This window comes from Acomys minous (assembly GCF_964271855.1).
Source record: "Acomys minous genome assembly, chromosome: 8".
Lineage (NCBI taxonomy): Eukaryota > Metazoa > Chordata > Mammalia > Rodentia > Muridae > Acomys > Acomys minous.
This window is the reverse complement of record NC_140489.1, coordinates 48668002-48687754: the sequence shown is the minus strand read 5'-3', so window position 1 is coordinate 48687754 and position 19753 is coordinate 48668002.

The following is a 19753-nucleotide window of genomic DNA, read 5'->3' as shown; positions in this document are numbered from 1 at the left end:
CATTTGATTTAATATCTTCTTATGTATAAGTTCTATACATTCAGTCCCCAGGGTAACAATGTCCCTAAGGCATCATGAGGTAGATACGAAGCGAACGGTGTTATGAGCTAGGGTATCTCTTAAATGCTGTCCATTTTCAATACTTCAACTGGTATTGTGTGTTTCTATCTAACTAATTTGTCTTATAATTCATGTCATCTTTATCCTCTAACATTGCAAAGAAAACAATGTTAAATGTAAAAAACATAGACAAAAGTACTGGGGTTTTTTTTTCATTCTCATATTATGCTAAATCTTTCTGTTCTCGGACAGTAATGTCGTTGATTGTCCTGGGAAAAGTTTCTGAGACTATACTAGTACTCTTATACCAATAATAATGATAATGATAATAATAGCCTAGTAAGAGCAACTGGGCTTCAAATATTTGATTCCTCTAAATACTGTGGTGAACATGTATACAATTACTTCCAAAAATTCGAGAAGTCTTTGAGTTTCCATCCTTAAATAACTGGAGACATGAGTTACTTCCAGTCGCTCCAAAACTCAGGGAAATTTTTGTATCCCCTTTGTTTTATACTAATCACACCTACACAGACTCTTTGGCTAGTTAGACAAGTTCACAGGTGCCAGGATATAGAAAGCAAACAAATTGCATGACTATATCTCTAGAAAACTCATCATAAGTGATTCATTGATAAGAGAAACGATGGGCCAGGGTGGCATCTGGAGAAATCCTCTGATGCAACAAAAGCAGACACAGCAGATAAACTGGAGCCGTGTCTGGGACCAGTATGGTCCTGCTTCAGAAGCACAGGCAGAAAGATGATGTCCATCTTTCTTGGGTACTTATCAGTGGCCACTCAAGTCTTTTAGTGTTCAGTCTTCAAAGACAAATTCCCATTTTGTTCAGAGACTAGTTCCAAGTCTACCTATTCTCCTGAAAATATTACTTCCTCTCCTATATAAAACCTAGTCTTAAAATCAAAACTGTGTGACTTGAAATCGTAGAAGAGGCAATTTAGATAGAAGAGAATCAAGGGGAGGAAAAACAGGCAAAGGAGAGGGCCACAGAATACAGCAAGATAAAAATATGTCATGCATACCTAAGGATGTTGTAATGAAAGCCACTATGTTCTATAATAAATATGTACTAAAATTCAAAATAAATAATGATGTTCATGGGCTAGTGTGACTTCACAGGAAAAGTACATTAGGGTACAAATGGATCCCATAAGCTAGAGCCACCTTAATAGGAATGGTAGCCTCGGTGAATTAATGAAGAAATGTGCTGTTACAGTTATGGAATTACTTGCTCCACAACACTCAATTCCAACTGTATTCAAAAGTATCATCTCTAATCACTGCACTAAAAGTTTCATATGCAGAATTATTAAGTCTTCCAATAAAAATTAAATGACAATGAAAATTTCACTATTTAAATACTGAGTCTACCAATAATAATAATAATAATACTTCAGATGAACATCTAACAGAACACCTCAACAAAGTAGTCAGAATGCCTTCCCACTCAAGTGGATGTTTTGTACAATCATTTCTTATGGATTTAGAGTTAGGATACCAATCATTTTTCTTCCATTTAAGCCCAGTACTAGATGCAGGGTTTTCGGCCTCAGTTAGACCACACATTGTAATTTGGTAAATTCCTCAAAGTCAAGTCTGCTACCAATTATAGACAAAGTGTCTTGCAGCTATAAAAAATATCACATGACCACAAATCTCCTGAAGCCTCCCAGTCTTGAGAGGTTTAATGTCTATAATTCATGTCACATGTCAGAATTGCTGTGATGAGGAGGCTGGCGTAGAGGTAGGCTACTATTATATGCTACCTGTACAGGATCAAAACTTTCTTCAGTGTCACCATTGCAGCTCTAATTATAAGAGCAATTAGTGACCTGATGAAGTCAGTACTTGAAAGCGAAGAGGTCACAGTCAGTAGTCTGTTGTCCTTGGGAAATGGTTCTATCTGTAGCTTCAAATCAGAATGGTTTGGCAATCTGTACAAAGGCTAAGCCTTTCGCTTCAAGATTGTCAACTAACTTTAGTTTCCAATGAGGTCAGCATGAAAACACAAGTAAATATATTTTCAAACTCTTAAATATTTTCATACTTTCTTGTAGTTAAACATGAATTATTACTTTTTAAAGCACCTTTTGCCTTCTTACTAAAATTTAATAAGCTTAAACATTATTCATTATACTAATTTTGTTTTCTAATATAGCAAGGTCTGATGGCTTAATTTAATTAAGAAAACCTCATATTTAGTGCGCATGCTGTGTTTTCTCTAAAGACACTACTGATTTTCAATCTCTCAGTTCCTGAGGGAAGGTAGTTCTGTACTCAGGTCTTTTACCACTAACAACTTTTACCATCTAATTAAAGTGTTTGCATTTGTTAGCAGTAAATTACCTGATTAAGGCAAACCCCCTCTCTGTGACAATATGGGTATACATTATAATATAAATAAATAGATAAATCTTGTTAAAATTGAAACAGCCTTGAAGACTTGAAGATGGAGTCTATTAGAAATAAATACAGATTGGCAACTAGGGGCCAGGCAGCAGCAGTGACAGTTGACGGGCACGTAGCACTGCAGAATGTGTGGCAGTGGGCAGGTTTTCACAAACAAGCTTTTTGAGGCACAATAGGATGGTCAAAACAATAGGAGTTGAAAGGTCATTTATGAGGATAAATATTTATCAGGTACATGGTGATTTTCTAGAATAAGATATCAGTTGTTGAGGATGACTCCTCAGCTTCCAGCTTTATGGCCAGGGAAACTGGGTGGAGGTAGTGTTGTTTCATAGCAAAGAAAATTCGAAGCAAGATTTAAAAATGTAGCAAAATGTGCAAAAAAACAGAGATATCTTTAGGCTCTTAAAGTTAATGTACCTTAGAGACACCCAGATGAAATGTTCCCATATAAATGGATGTATAAACCAAGGATTCTGGGCAGTAATCCCCCCTACAAATATATTTTGGAATTATTAGTCCTTAAGTCAAACTTGCAGTTCAGCAAATGAACTCAGGTGACTATAGAAATATGGCCAATGAAGGAATTCCGGCTGGCATGAGCTTCTCAGTCTAGATGGTGGAATGAGAGAAAGAAAAGTCCACAAGAGACTGAAAAAGAACTCCATTAAAAATGTTGAAAATAAAAAGTGACGTGGTTTTACAAGGTTAAAAATAATGTGTTTCTACATACTAGGAATAGGGAATGGTCAGCTGTATTTAGAATAATCCCGTCATTAAAAACACAAGAAAAATATTCAAGAGAATGAACTGATTTCTATGTGCCCATTACTAATCAGCCAATTTTTCTGATTGTCTAAATTTTCATGACTTTGACATACAAAACAATGCATTCCAGTTCATCGGTCTAGATTAACTTTTCTTATTTCTTGTTAAGTAGAATAGAATTCATTTGTTTTAAGATATTAAAAAAAATAAAAAATTAAAATAGGCCTCTTTTGTTACTTATCTCATTAAATCATGTTGTTCTCTTAAGAAATACTCTTTGCCTTATCATTTTCCCCGTTAGTGAAGTGAATTCATACCCATGACTGAGCCAACTTCAAAACAAATGGTTCATATTAAGATGATCTAGATTTCCATAACCTGATGAGGACTTTACTGAAGCAAAGGGAATATGTATTCCATCTTAACATAACCCACACACCAAGTTTCAGAATTGTGTTTATATGCAAGGATAAAAAATATTTAAAGTTATAGGCAGATCTTGAGATTGTCGCAAAGAAAACTGAATTGTAGGATATAAATATATCTTAATAAATTTTCAGTATTAAAGCTATATATACACACTACTTTTATATACATATATAACTCAATGTAGTAAATTACAAATTTATTTTTTTAATAAGTAAAATAAACTTTTTGTTTCTTATGGATATATATATTAGCTTAGTTCTATTTTATGTAAAAATAAGATTAAATGCAAATGCATAGAAAATCAAACAGAATTTCATTTTTCTTAACATTTTATTTACTTCATCAGATATAATAAACCAGATGTAATAAAACATAAATTTATGTACAATGTATTTCTTTAATTTCTATATAATTTCCCCAACTATCATTTGTAGCTACAAGCTCAGCTCACTTACCAAGATTCTTTATTTACTTAGTTTCAAGTGACAAAGACTATCTTCCACATAAGAACAGTAAAAGTGGCCAAAACCAAAAGTAAACTCTTCAGTTCAGGCTTCCAGTAACCAAGTAAAAAAGACACACACACACACACACACACACACACACACACACACACACAAACACACACACACAAACACACACACAAACACACACACACAAACACACACACACACAAACACACACACAAACACACACACAAACACACACAAACACACACACAAACATGCACACACACACACACACACACACACACACACACACACACACACTGGTTTGGAATAAAGTGTTCAACCTAGACAATGAAGAATAAAGAAAAACTATCAAGAGAAAATGTCATTGATAGTTCTAGAATCACAGTCTGAAGCTATTTCCAAAAGACTCTCTCTCTCTCTCTCTCTCTCTCTCTCTCTCTCTCTCTCTCTCTCTCTCTCTCTCTCTCTCCCCCCTGTGTCTCTCCTCTCTCCAAACACACACACATACACACACACACACACACACACACACACACACACACACACACACACGTATACCAGACACGGTTTCACACAGAAGATATAATTCTATTTCCTATCTAATTTCTAAAAAGTATAAATACATAAAGGCCTAGCTATCCAAGTACTCAAGTATGGGAACTTAACTCTTATTATATTTTATTTTTCTAATTGGAATGTTAATCACACACCCTTAAGAGGAGTGGCTTCCTATTAGCCAACACAAGTATGCCTGGTTGTTCTTTTGCTAAGAATAAGCAAACATATGAGTAAATCCCCATCTACGTGCTCATATGAAAGATTATAATATTAACAGTAATTATACTAATGTATGTGATAATTGATGTGCCAAATATGCTCAAACTATATATTTTACTCTCTATAACCCATGATGCATTTGTGTTTTACTTCAAAATTTCAGTAAATAAGAAACACTCTGAGATAATGCCATATGTTTTTAATTAAATATAAAGTAAGTGTTATATGTACCTAATTACAATTGTCAACTTGAGCTGATCTCTAGAATTACCTAGGAAACAGGACTCTAGGCTATGAGGGATTGTCTTGGTTAGGTTAATTGAATTTTAAGTACTTTTGTGTGGCACCAGTTTTTTTTTTAAATTACCTTACTTATTTATATGTTTTACATTCTGACCTCAGTTTTGCCTCCCTGCTCTCCTCCCAGTCCTTCCCCTCACCTTCTCCTCCGTCCACTCCTCCTCCTTTTTTTCCCTTCAGAAAAGGAGAGGGGTGGCACCATTTCTTGGTCTGGGATGCTGGGTTACATGAAGTGGAAGTTTCTGGTTTCTTTGAAGATTCGGTTACAAATGTGACCTGCAGACTCAACTCTTGGGGACAGTGACATCTCTGACATGACAGGTAGTAATATTGACTTGTAGCCAAAATAAACCATTTCCATAACTTTTGATAGGATATTTTTATTGCAGATATTGGCAAAGAAACTAGCAAAATAAAACATAAATATCCAGCCCTATCATTCCTTTCCAAGATATAACCATAACTAATAGGTTTTACCAACAGCCCTAGTATCATTTTGAAAATATCAAATAACATTGACATAAATAAAATTAACTACAACAAAAAGTAGTGATTAACTACAACAATAAAGTTGCAGATATTACGGACATTAAAAAGGAACACACCAGCATGATGACTCAGCTGTTAAAGGCACCTCCTGCATTCATGTCTGATGACCTTAATTCAATCCCCTGGACCAATGTGGTGGAAGGAGAAAAGCAACCCCTGAAAGTTGCCCTCTGACCTCCAAGTTTTCCAGGACACTTATATGTGTGTGCATATGTGGATACACAAACATACTAAATAAGTACATACACCCATAAATTTCACAAAATGAAAGAGAAACCACCAACAATGTTGTTTCACCAGATTAAACACAATTTTTAAAATTCATAAAATAATATATATAATCTGAATAATATAAATTGTCTTTAAAACCTATTGATTTGTGAATATAAATCTGTGTTTACTAAAGAAAATTGATATTATCAAAAGCTTTTAAATAAAAACTGATATAATCTGTTCATCTAAATATTTAGAAAAATAATATCATTTTGAAATTCCTCCCAAAGTTGAAATCATGTTTTATTATACTTTTAATCTAGTAGAATAACCTTCATACTAAAATATGACAAGAATATCATAATCTTTAATATCAATAAAATTTAATTGTATTTATAACAAGTATTTTCAATTACTTTTACAATCTCTTATGATCATTAAAATTCATATCTCAGTAAATATCAAATAGAATCCATAGATATGTGTATGATTGATGCATTAAAATACATCAAAACACGTGTAATTTATTCCATCATATAAACATCACGAGCTGGTATATTCTCCAGAGACATGTAACAAGAAATTAGACCTGTAGGCGCCAAATGGGTAAGCTAAGCCTTTCTGCCTTCATATTCCATGTCTCCTCTGCTGTGAACTGTGCTTTAGACTCCTGCTCAACTCCATATATTCCAATGATTTAAGTGATATCATCTATAATGTGTAACATGAGGCTGAGTAGCACTAAATTTGTCCAACATATCTCATCAGCACACCCAGGTCAGAAAAACTAAGATATTTTCAAGTCTCCTTTCCTGCCTACACTATTACTGGTCTCTGTGATTGACTTTTTGCAGTCAATGCTAGACATGGTTTGAGGACTGGATTCCCCAAGATCAGGGCCCCAAATCGCTCAGACAACTGAGAAGAAACGTGCTGCCGAAATATTATCCTTTAAAAAAATCCTATAGAGACTGTTTAAAATCTTAGGCAAATTCTTGGTTATGTAATGACAAAAATATTACATACTTCACTCCTGAAGCTGAAGCCTAGTGCTCTTAATGGTTTTGATCGACACTGACATGCACAAAAGAAGTAAAAGAAGAGGCTGGGGAAATTGTTCATCAGTGAGGAAAGTACTAGTGTACTAGCTTTCCAAGAATGAGAACCTCAGTTCAGATACTTAGCACCCGCGTAAGATCTAGGGTGGGGTTGTGGCAGAGACAGGCAGATTCTGAGGGCGCATCAGCCAGCCAGGCTAGCTGAATCAGAGAATAGCAGATTCCGGTGAGAAACGCTGTTGAGAAGAGAAGGAAGAGGGAGAGGAGGGCGATGGACCATAGGGGAAACCTCTGCACTCACCTTCACACACACAGGTATGCACAAAGCCCTCAACATGTACACATGTGTAAATAATAATAATAATAATGTTTACAATTAAAATAAATAAAAGACAAGGGAGAAAAGAAGATATTGAGAGACTGTTAATGGATTAAAAAATTATATTTTTTTTATAATGGAAATTCTCATTTATAACATAAACATAAGCCAAAACTTAGGATTGAATCTCTCTCTCCCTCTCTCTCTCTCTCCCTCTCTCTCTCTCTCTCTCTCTCTCTCTCTCTCTCTCTCTCTCTCTCTCTCTGTGTGTGTGTGTGTGTGTGTGTGTGTGTATGTGTGTGTGTGTGAAATATGAAAGAGAGAGGACACTGATAGATAGAATCAACAGATTAACAATTTATATAGAAACATTTTAAATGTGTGAACATGTCTTAGTATATAGTGAAAAACATTTTTAAAACTAACACTTTCAAATGTAAAGACTTAATATAGCATTTAGTGAGAGAGAAAAATCGCTAAATATGATAGAATAGGACAAAAAGTCTAGGAGTAGACCATGTGTGTGTGCTTTCTTGACTCACAATGTAGGTTTTATTGGAAAGGGAGTGGAGGAGAGTGTTATTGTCAATGACTGGAACATTTGACTATCCTCATAGGGAAATGTAATGAGTTATAAGGACCTCTACCTCATATCTTGCTCTTAATTTAAAATGGGTCCAAGACTCAAACATGGAAAGGAAACCTTTGATTTTTTTTCCCACAGCCTGCAGGCAACACTGGCCAGGGGAGCAGGTGGGCTGACTGCAGATCTTTGTCACTTCCTCCTCTCCTTCAAATCCAATGCCCTGGTCTCCCACAGCTCTGCAGCAGATCACACCCTGCAGCCTTCCCTCTCTTCCTGCCCCCATATCCAGGGGATCACACGGATGTTCCCCTCCAACTTTATACACCCCACATGCACACACACATTCATTGCTTCATCCTAGTCCCCAGCAGGCATTCCCTGGAAACCCACAGGCCACTCTGGTCTCCATGGCAGGTAAGCTAACTGCCGATCTTCACTCCCCTTTCTTTCTTTTTTTATTTTTATTTTTATTTTTTTATTATTATTAATTCATTCATATTACATCTCAATAGTTATACCTTCCCTTGTATCCTCCCATTCCTCCCTCCTTTCTGTTTTCCCCTACTTCCCTCCCCTATGACTGTGACTGAGTGGGACCTCCTCCCCCTGTATATGCTCACAGGGTATCAAGTCTCTTCCTGGTAGCCTGCTATCCTTCCTCTGCGTGTCACCAGGCCTCCCCATCTAGGGTACGTGGTCAATTAAGGGGCACCAGAGTACGTGTGAAAATCAGACCCCACTCTCCACCTTTCTATCTTCCAAATCCAACACCCTAGTCTCATCCCCGGTGCTGTAGCAGACCACCTGCTGTGCTTTTTCCACACTGTTAACCACCATTGCCAGGGGATTAATCACATACTGTTCTCCTCCCTCCTGCGGACCCCTCAGCTCCCTGATGCCCACTCCCATTCCTAAGTGTCAGGGGAGTCTCAACACCTAGAAACATATTTTCATCCCTAAAGCCCAATGGCCACACCTAGCAGGATCCCAGAAGAATTCCATCCCATTTTAAATTAAGAGCAAGACGTGAGGTAAAGGGTCTTATAACTCATCTTATTATATTTCCCCATGTGGATATTCAAATGCTCCATTCACTGAAAATAAGATTCTCTCCCACCACGATCATTCCAGTAAAACTTATATTGTGAGTCAAGAGAGTGCACAGGCACAACGGATTCCTGGACTTTTATTCTATTTAGCTGGAAATTTAGCCACACACAGGCATCACACCCTTCTACGAACCAAAGAGGGCAACAGAGACCAAGGAACAAGACACCCCCCCAGCAATGACACGATCAAGTATCAGCACCCAGAAGTACAATAATTTCAAACCCAGATGCCTAGAAACCAGCATAAAAACACAATAACATCCAGGATACTGTGTCTCCAACCATAAGACTAGACCCTGAGAAAAACCACGTATCTGAAAGCACATGACAATGGTCTTAAAACAACATTGATGACTATGATAAACGTCCTTAAAAGACACTAAATAAATCCCTTTAAAAAATCTATTTAAAAACAAGCCATAGAAGAAAAATGAATAAAACACTTCAAGATCTGAAAGTGGAAATAGAATAAATTAAAAAAAAAAACCAACTTAGGGAAAACAGGAAATGAAAAATTTAAGAACGCAAACAGGAAACTCAGAAGCAGGCCTTATCAACACATTATAAGAGATGGAAGGCAATCTCAGGCATGGAAGGCAAGGTAAAAGAAATGGATTCCTTAGTCAAGGAAAAAAAATGTTAAATCTGGAAAAACTCCAGGCATAAAACATCCAGGAAATGTGGGACACTGTGAAAAGACCAATTCTAAGAATAATAGGAATAAAGGAAGGAGAAGAAACCTACATCAAAGGAAAAGAAAATATTTTTAACAAAATCATATAAGAAAAACTCCCTAACCTAATAAAGGAAATGCCTATCAAGGGACAAGAAGCACACAGAAAACCAAATAGACAGGATCAGAAAAGAAATTTCCCCTGGCACATAATAATCAAAGCACTAAATGTACAGAACAAAGAAAGACTCTTAAAAGTTGCAGGAGAAGGCAAGCAGGATAGCAGAAGGAACCACAGGTCATACTTTCAGAACCTAGAAGAGGTGAAAGGTTACAAGAAGAGATGAAAGGTTACAAGATGGCTGTCCTGCTGTGACAGACCATATTAAGTTGATGTTTTCACACTAGAAATTGTCTCTCTGAGAGCAAATAGCCTGCATACTGGTCAAGGATCTTTTCAACTTAAGTGTTTGAGAATGTGCTCACATTTGAGCCATATAAATTGGCCCAGTGTCTCAAATGCAAATAGATAACCCCACTAGGAAAGGAAAAGGGACTTGGAATTATATTTCACAAAACAGCGAATTTCTAAGTGTTTAATAGTCATCTGAAAAGTACTGATTATTCTTTTGGAATGGTCTAAAACTTGCAAAAAATATGATAACACATTTATCAAAACATTGTAGACAAAAAAAAAAAAAACCCTCAAATGTCAAAGATGTTAAGCTACCAGGTGTGCACACATTAACGGTGTCTGTGAACTGACTGGTCGCATTGGGAAAAGAAAGGCACAGTTTTTTCTTGGAAACTTGCACATATACTCACTATATAAAAGCACTGGAGAACCTAAAACAAATGTTTCCAGAAACCCTGGCCCAAGATCAGTCATAGAGCTTTCTTTACCTGTGGTGGCCTCAAAGCAGTAACAATTCCATAGCATGCCCACAAAAGGAGTAAACAATAAAAACCAAACTGTGTATGACCAAAAGACTGCAAAACAACAGTAAAGGATTGCACTTCTGATCCTCATAGAAGCAGACTAAATTTCAAAAATACTATGTAGAGTCAAATAGAACTGAATAGAACCAGACTGTGCCTGGCATGAGGCTCACGAGCAGGTAACAGACTCTGTACTACAGAACGAGAGTGAACATTAGTAATTTGGGGTATGAGAGGCTCTCCTGGCATGATGGAAATGTTCCGTAGCTTTTCCTCAGTGTACTTACAGTACACATGTAAAACTGTTGTGAGCAGCACAGCAAACACTATGTCTAAACGCGTTTTTAAAAGTTGTATTAAAAATCCCTTAAGGATTTTTTCTACAAGATGCAGAACTTGGACCATGAAAGGTCTAGGCCTCCCGGTGGTGCCTTTGAAACAGAAGCAGCTTCAGCGAGCTGAATTACAATGCGGCGCTGAATCTCCCAGGCTCTACATTGTCTCCTAGCAGTGAAGTCCAGGGCACTGAAAATGCACATTCTGAAACATTTCTTCAGCAATTCTCTATGCTGGGAAAGTTGCAAGTAGGAATTCGTAATGAAGAAAAAAAAAATCTCTTCCAGAGAGAGAAAGTCCGGGCTTCCTTCCTGAGCAGCTTCTATTCCTGAGGACGATCTCGCCCCGCTCAATTTTATCATGCCAGCTAAGGGCGTGCTTAGGTATCACATATTTTTAAGCACTACCATGCTTTATTTCACTGTGAACTGAACACAAGGTTCCTTTAAACATGTTAAGCGATAAGGTAGAGAGGTATACAAAAATAACAGTGGAGCCCATTACGCCTGAGGGACATAGGGTCGTTAGCCTTGGTTCACCTCTCTCCCCACTCCAAGCTCGTGCACATATGCAAAAATTCTGAGCAGTCACAGCTAGAAGTCATGTCATACAGACAAGAAAATGAAAACTAAATTGAAGACCTAATATTAGTTCAAGAATCTCAAAGATGGCATACACAGTACTTTGTAACGGATACTGAGGGACCTCACAAAGTGGGGATTTTAAACCACCAGGACAGTGGATGAGCAGCAATTTGACCCTAGCCAAGTAATACCACCAGCAAGTAATACCAAGTAATACCATCCTGACTTCTTCATTATTAAAGCAGTTGTTTAATTCTTAGTCCTTTCATCACAAGATTTAGGTGAACCAGCATCTTCTGTATGAAGATAATACAAACTGAACCTCTACATGAGCTGTGCAGAAGTACTCTGATTCTACCAAACTGGGATTCACTACCCAGTCTTAGAGTAAGAAAGAAACAGAGAGCGTGATTCCGACCCTTTCCTAAGAGAGGGCCACAGGTCAAAGGTGGTCAGGAAATGTTCTTTGCATCCTCTATGCTAGCAGAACTACATTTGCTCCTTTGCTCTGGTGGATGGTTCCTAGCCCAACAGAGACTGAGTCTTGCAAGTCCACACACTCGGAGCAGTTTATTTATTTTTATAGGAACAATAGTAAAAATAATCTTATCACTGGGTGATAAAATTAGAACTTCATCAATTAACTATTTTCATGGCACTAGCTTCAGCATGCTGGTTTGCACACTAAAGCCGATACAGTTTCTGAAACAATATGTAAAAGCTGGCCTCTAATCTTAGTGCTCAGGGCACTGAGATTTCTGGTTCCTATTTGTGGCAAATGTAGAGTGTTCAGTAGCTGATAACGAACAAATCATACTGTCTCTTGCTGCACTGCCTCATACACAGGGCCAGAATGACAGGATTAGTAGTCACTGACCCATTCTTATAAGTTTAGCCAGAAAAACTCACTATTTTCTTTTTAAAATTTATTTTTATTTTCAATTACAGGTGCATGTCCATGAGGGGTAAGTGAATGGAGTTGGAGTTACCAGAGTCCACATGAGGGTGTGAGATCCCGCGGAGTATTTAAGGTGCTTGAGAGCAGCTCCCTTGGGTGCTGGCAGCCAACCAAACCCTAAATTTGTGTCGTCTGCAAGCACAGGGTGTTAGTGTGGGCCGCTGGGCCATCCCTCCAGCCCCCAAATCATTGGTATGTAAAGAAGATTAAGATATTTCAAGACAAGAAGAGAATCATAGAGAAAAATTCTCTGTTCAGCCAGGCATACCAAACATCACAATTAGCAGCGGCATGTTAAATTATCCTTAATCATTAAAGTCAACTTATATTATGCATTCTTCCTATTTGTATCTTTCCAATTTCTTCAGCTTCAATTGGCACTACTGGAATTTTCTTGCAAGTTAGCACTTCTGCAAAAGTGAGAACTATTGCTAAGAGTCCATTATGTTTGTCTCTCTTTTAAGAATACATTTCATTTGTTAGGCAAATATTAATTTGATGGGTGAATATCAGATCATTCTTTTAACTCTTCTCTTTCGGAGGGTTTTATAGGGTTTTCTGGTACTGTTTTTTACTTTCCTCTTAATATGAATTCATAGCTCAATAATTTGAAAACTACAGTGTTTATTTCTTTTTTCACTTTCAGATTTGGGGGGCCACCCCACATGGTCACACTAGATAAATTATATATTTTCAGACATTTATGTTTTCTAAATAGAAAAATTCCAAACCTCACAAACAAATGAAAAAATTATCTTTAAGTTAATATTTTTTCAAAGCATGGCTGTCAATCCATTTACTTCTCAATATTTGTTGCAAATATAGGCATGCAGGCTCTACTTCAGACCTACTGAACACACATTAGTAGATGTATTGGGCACCGTTTCTTTTAATAGGCTTCACAAGTCAATTCTTCGTATACTCAAGTGCAGAAGGCTGCTGGAGACACATTTCTAGATCGTACAGCTTGAATTTTGTATAAATTGCTTCATATTTAAACACTATAGTGAAGTACATAATGCATAGATTGAGTACTTTTTAAAAAGATGAGTCTAGTTTTCCAGAAGTTCAGAGGAGCATCCCAGTGGAACAAGAATTTGTCAGGTTAGGAAACTATGGGAAAATGGTGCAGGTCTGTCTGAGCTTGGACAGAGAAAGAAAACAGAGAGGAACCAGGCCAAAGACCAGAGTGATTATTATTCCCATCACCTTGTCAGAAAATAGCTTTTAGGGCACTATGAGAATGAAAGATCAAAACAGGAAACACTGCTGTGCACACACTCCATCCTTGGTGTCTCTGGAAATACGACCTTCATGCTACCAAGATGGCGCCATGATGAAGAGCATGTGCAAATAAGTTAAGTGCTGGTGGGAGGAGCCTCACTACATTTCAAGGCTGTTAGAGAAATGTTTGCCTAGACTGAGGCTGAGCCAAATGAGGACTCAAGAATATGAGCCATGTGTGAAAATGCTTACGGAGCTTGCAGACCCAAGATGGACTGACCCCTCCAGGCACCACTTCCTTCTTATTTCTAGGTGTTTGTCGCAGTGGCTTTTAGCGCTGCAGGCCTGTGTTATGTGGCCCCATGTGGTTAACTCATGAACTTCACTATTTGGAAAGACCAAGAAATTAAGGACCCATGGTTTAAAAACAGCGTGTCTGGCCCTCTGTCTCTTAGCGTGCTCGCTCCAGCAGCCCAGGAAGCCTGCCTGATGCTTCCAGGTTGTCCTCCCTGCTTGATAACAAAAGCCAGAGAGCAGAGCTCTCCCTCTCTCTCTCTCTCTCTCTCTCTCTCTCTCTCTCTGGTCCTACATTCTCTTCTATTCATTCAAGCCTGTACCAATTATTGCAATGTTTTATTTTATGTGCATAGTTTAACCCCTTCCCTAAAAAAAAAAAACCACGTAGACTTCAAAAGTATAATGCACATGAGAAATAACTGGTCCTTTCCTAACTCCTCACTATTGGGATCCCTCTCTTCCAACTGTTTTGAATTTTTTTCCAGTGACTGTTTGGTTATAGATCAGGTTTATGGTTCTAGTTCTTGAGTTGCCAGTCTCCAGAATTAGACATTTCTTCGTATTGTATACAGAGAGGATTTAGATCTTCACTTCTTAGCTTCTTTCAGTGCCATGACTCTCTCACTCTCCTGGTATGCCTTGGGTGCCTTTGCATAAAAAGCCTTGAATCCAATTACTCTGTGAAATAAAGCTTTATTGTCCTGTGGAAAAAGGCAGAAGCAGGAGTTTGGCTGCACAGACATAGAAAGAGGCCTGGGGTCAAAGGCTCCTGCGGACTCTGGGGTCACTCGAAACTTCAGCCTGTATGGTCTCGATCCAGTCATTCCTGCGACCCAAATGAGACACGCTCCAGAAGAAAATACCTGAATCGCCTTTGGTAATCCCCTTCTAACCCGTCCTGTTTTCTAACTTCTAAGATATATGTGTCATTCTTTAGCTAATATTTTGCTGGTTTATATCATGTTATTCCATTTAACTTTCCCAGATTTCAGAAAATAAAGATAAATGCACATGTTAAATATATTGCACTTGATCCCAAACCTCTAAGCAGATAGCATAATCCTTTGTGTCACTGGATAATTTCCATAAAAGATAGAGAGTCAGCCTGTGTCTGTTTTTGGTTCACCTTTATCATCATTATTCCTATTGTTTAATTTTGGTAATATGAGAAGTGAAAATAAGGATACTCACATTCTTATCATTTTACTTGGCTGTATCAATTAGTACAAGCCTTTTGAAAAATAATTTAGCAGAGTGCATTCAAAAGTGTTGAAAATTTGAATGCTCTTAGAGATAATAAAATTTTATTTCTACAAATCTGTGCTAAAAGACAATCTTAAGAATCAAGAATAAAAATATTATGATCAAATGCTATTTCTCATATATATATATATATATATATATATATATATATATATATATATCTGTTTTGAAATATAAGAGAGCATGAAAGTTGAGAGAAAGTTGTTTAAGGAGGGCATGGGCACCAGGAGAAGGTATATGGGCACTTTCTTAATGTCACCTCCAAAGACTGGGTCAAAATAATGCAGTTTGAACAAAGAAAACGATCCATTCAAAGCACACATAGAAAGATTTCTTCAAAATTAGAACAAAACATTGGAAATCTGCTCATTGAATTTGTATTTATACATTATTAGCATGTCAAAACTGTAAAGTGCCTATATGGTCTCAGACAAGACAGTATTTAAAATAATTTCCCTTTGCATTATATGGTGGTTTTTATGAAAAGAATCCAAGTTCTTAAAAACTGCAAGCAATGAAGTCAGAAGGTCTTGGGGTAGATGAGGATCAGCTTCTGTATTTTCTGATAGTACCAATCAGCTTCAGATTCACTAGATTGATAATGATGCATGGATATTCTTACTCCAGGGGCCAGAAAATCTAATTATTTTGAAACCTTGATGTTTTGAAATTATGCCAGGATTCTCTTTCTTGAAAAGAAAGTAAAGCACTTCAGATAAATTGGCCATTACTTTATGTTCCCTTTCAATTCAGAAAGAGAGAAAGTAGCTTCCAAAGTTTATATATTGAGGCATGAATAGTATTGGAATCATGGTTAAAATCTATTTTATAAAATCTAGATTATAAAGCCTTAGGTTCACTTGCTCTTTGCTCTGGCTTCTCTATCATATTTTTTAAAGATTGAAAACATATCCCTCAAGGGTGACCAAGTGTAATACAGAAGAGATTGGCCTCTCACTCCTGGTAATGATTTTACACTCTTAAGAAAATAATCTACAGTGAGCCTGGGGCGAATGAGAACATTAATGATCAATTATGTTGTTTGAGCAAAGTTTATGATTGAAATTCAATGAGTGGAAGCCACTGTGGCATTATTTAAATGAGTAAGAGTGGCTTAATGACCTATATCAGAATGAATTTGCACTGTATGTCATTAATATTTTCTCATGAACATTGAGAAAATAAACAGTGCAATATATTATGTTAAATGACTAGTGGGAATGATAACTTATTTTAAAGTGTGTTTAAAAGTTGTCCCTCTTGATTAGCTGAGACAATCTTACTCAGACTAATGTGTACCTCATTGGCTAAGGTAAGAGTTTGGCACATAGTTAGTACTATGTTTTGAGGAGCCTCCAATGGAGACATAATTAAATTTCAGTGACAACCATCATAACATCTCAATTCACATAAATTCTATTTCTTAGATAGAAGATTCCATTAAAATTTTTTAGTGATATAAATATGATATAATCTATGAAAAGAAAACTTTATAAAATATGTGGCTTATAAATTTGTCTATAAGTATATATAAAATACCATCCTTCTGACTCAACATATACATATAGATACAATAATATTCTGAGTTTGTATTTAAGATTAAATTCAAGTGCATAATGAACATTTTCCATTTAACAAGAGTTGCTGATAGACTTGATGGTTAGAGACAGAACTATAAAAGAATATATTATAATGTAGTCTAAATAATATTTTCTCATTAAAATATGTAAGTTAACCAAAAATAATTTAATAATAATTGAGATCATAAACAGAATCCCTCCATGTAATTGCTGTGTTCTCATATCAGTAATACAGTTGTCTGTGTAGTGATTAGAAAAGAAACATGCAACCATTAACTCTCAGGTGTAAAAGACATGTGGGAGTGCTCTTTGCTGACACGTCAATTGCTTGTAATATGGGAGAGTGGAAACTTCACAATGGATGAGACTGAGGTCTGAGATCACATTTAAGTGGTTAAGTTTCCATAATTAGATTTTTCAGAACACAAACACAAAAATCTGTGTAGATCCCTAAATCATAAATACAGCCATTTGGAAAATAATAACCCCTATTGAAAATATATTCAAACATATTTACTGTCTTTCTTTGGGACTTTAATATCAAATAATTTGGCTCTTATATCAATTTCATTAAAATATTTTTTCTTCCAAGAAAATTATTGATCAAGACTCATTTATCTTCTAGTATTGTACATTTAATCAAATTATCCTACTCTACTCCCTTGCTCCTGTGGAATAATTAGTGTTCATAACTATGTTTCCATTAAGGTGGGTACTTTTTAAAGGCTGGGCCTGTATTAGTAATCATCATGGTATAAATGTAAGAATCACAGTGCTGTATAGATATATTGATTCTAATAAATTCTTTAAACTTTTTATAATAAGGTTGCTATTGTGTCCTTACTGTTTTACAGATAGAACTTCATAGCAATATGAGGTGATAATAGAAATATAATTATATGTGCATGTGTGTATAAGAATATATGCATATGATCACAAATTAAAAACCATGTGTGTGTGTGTTTCATAAAATTCATGAGTAGTATAAGGATGTAGAACACAATGAATGGTGTTGCTTCAGACAGAGTAGAAATAGAAGACCTCTCTGTGAGGAAGTGGATTTCAGAGTAGAGACCTCTGTGAATACAAAGGGGAGTTGGCATCCAGTAGAGTTATAAGGATGCTCATCGACAGGTCTATATCTGATATCGTCCATATCAGCCTTGGACTACAATACTGTAGACTCAACACAAAGCATTTAATCCATGAGAACCACTTCTATTGTGTGGATACACAGATATTCACACACAGAGAGGGAAAGGGGGAAGGAGAGGACAGGAGAGGGGGCGAGGGAGAGACTTGAACATGCTTTCTAACAAACAATGGCCACATCACTAGCGTGAGTATTTGGTCTTCCACGGATGTCTGCCTGAAATCCAGTGCAGACCTGCATGGGAAGTTGTGTTTCTTGGGACAGTTCCTTTAGAAAGCTAACAAATTCCAAACCTTAATCCGGTTTCTTAAGGCTTGTGTCTTCCACCCAGAACTGACCCTCAAGCCGTGAAAGCTCTGAAATAAGGGCATTGGAGGATATACTTTTCCCTCTTTATTTAGTTCTCTTTCCCTGGGGTGAAAGACTTAATCTGGAGAGCATGAAACTTGCACAGCTGCCTCGCATCTACAGGATCCATAAAGCCTGTTTCCCGCTAAGCCCCATTGAGCACACCCAGGTGACTAGTTGGCAAGCTAGACCCTCTGAAGTCTGACTTTCTTTATAGCAGCAACCCTGCTTTAGGAATATCTGCATCTTGTTTCAGTATAATATGGCTCATTTCCACACCCCCTGCATTGCAATGATTATTATTGAATAAAGTCTATCTTTATGACATCAACTAATGCCATGATTTATTTACTTTGTAGAGCAGTGTGAAAAATTATCTCTTAGATGGAGGAAAACTCTAAAATTTAAATCTTGGTGCTTTTAATAAATTCCATGGAGTTAGTGGGTCCAACACAGATATAAGAGGGGAAGGTTACAGGAGACAGGTCATAGTTCTAGGCATCTGTTCTCTCATTGAAATATTAGATTTCCCATGTGTGAGATGGAATATACTAGATAGTTTGGGGCAGAGAACAAAATGGTCTTAGAATTAATTGGGATGTGAATGTTGCACAGGCTTGTGAAAATCTTGGACAGAGATGGAAGCTGAAAGACGAAACAGGAATAACAGTGCAATATCAGCCAGGCTTTTGTTGGCTGAGAGATGGTCAGCCTCTTGCACCAAGCCTGACAGGGGGAAAAACAGAAATGGCTTATAGAGTATATTTGGGCTAAAAGATAGAAAGGAGAACCATTCTTATAAGATTATCAAACAATAATTTCAGCAAATAAAACAAATACAGACACACTCAGGTCATATACCAAATGCCACTGTTTTAGGAACCACAAGAACCTGGACTTCAGATAGTCTGTATCTCATGGAAAATAGAGAGTGTCTGCTAAGCCCTGTGAGGGAAGTTCAGAGAAACTGTTTAGAAGTTCAGTGTAACTGGCTGGAGTCACATGCTTAAGCTCATCTGTTCAGAGTACAGTTTCTATAAACTGCTTTAATTGTTTCCACCTGCTCAGGGGTGGGTATTGTTCCATGCCATCTGCAATATTTTATACATTTTTGATGCAGCTGCCTAAAATCAATGTCTCTTGTACTGACCATAACTATGGCCCTCTTGACACCAGCTGGGCTAATTGCCATCATCTTTACTAATGACTGCATGCATGAGTACTTTTTGTACAAGTCAGGCATTTTAATTTTACATTAGAGGTAGCTTTGATGTGCAAGCTTTTGACCCACATGCAGAAAAAATGGTTCATAGTAAAAAAGGCTGGT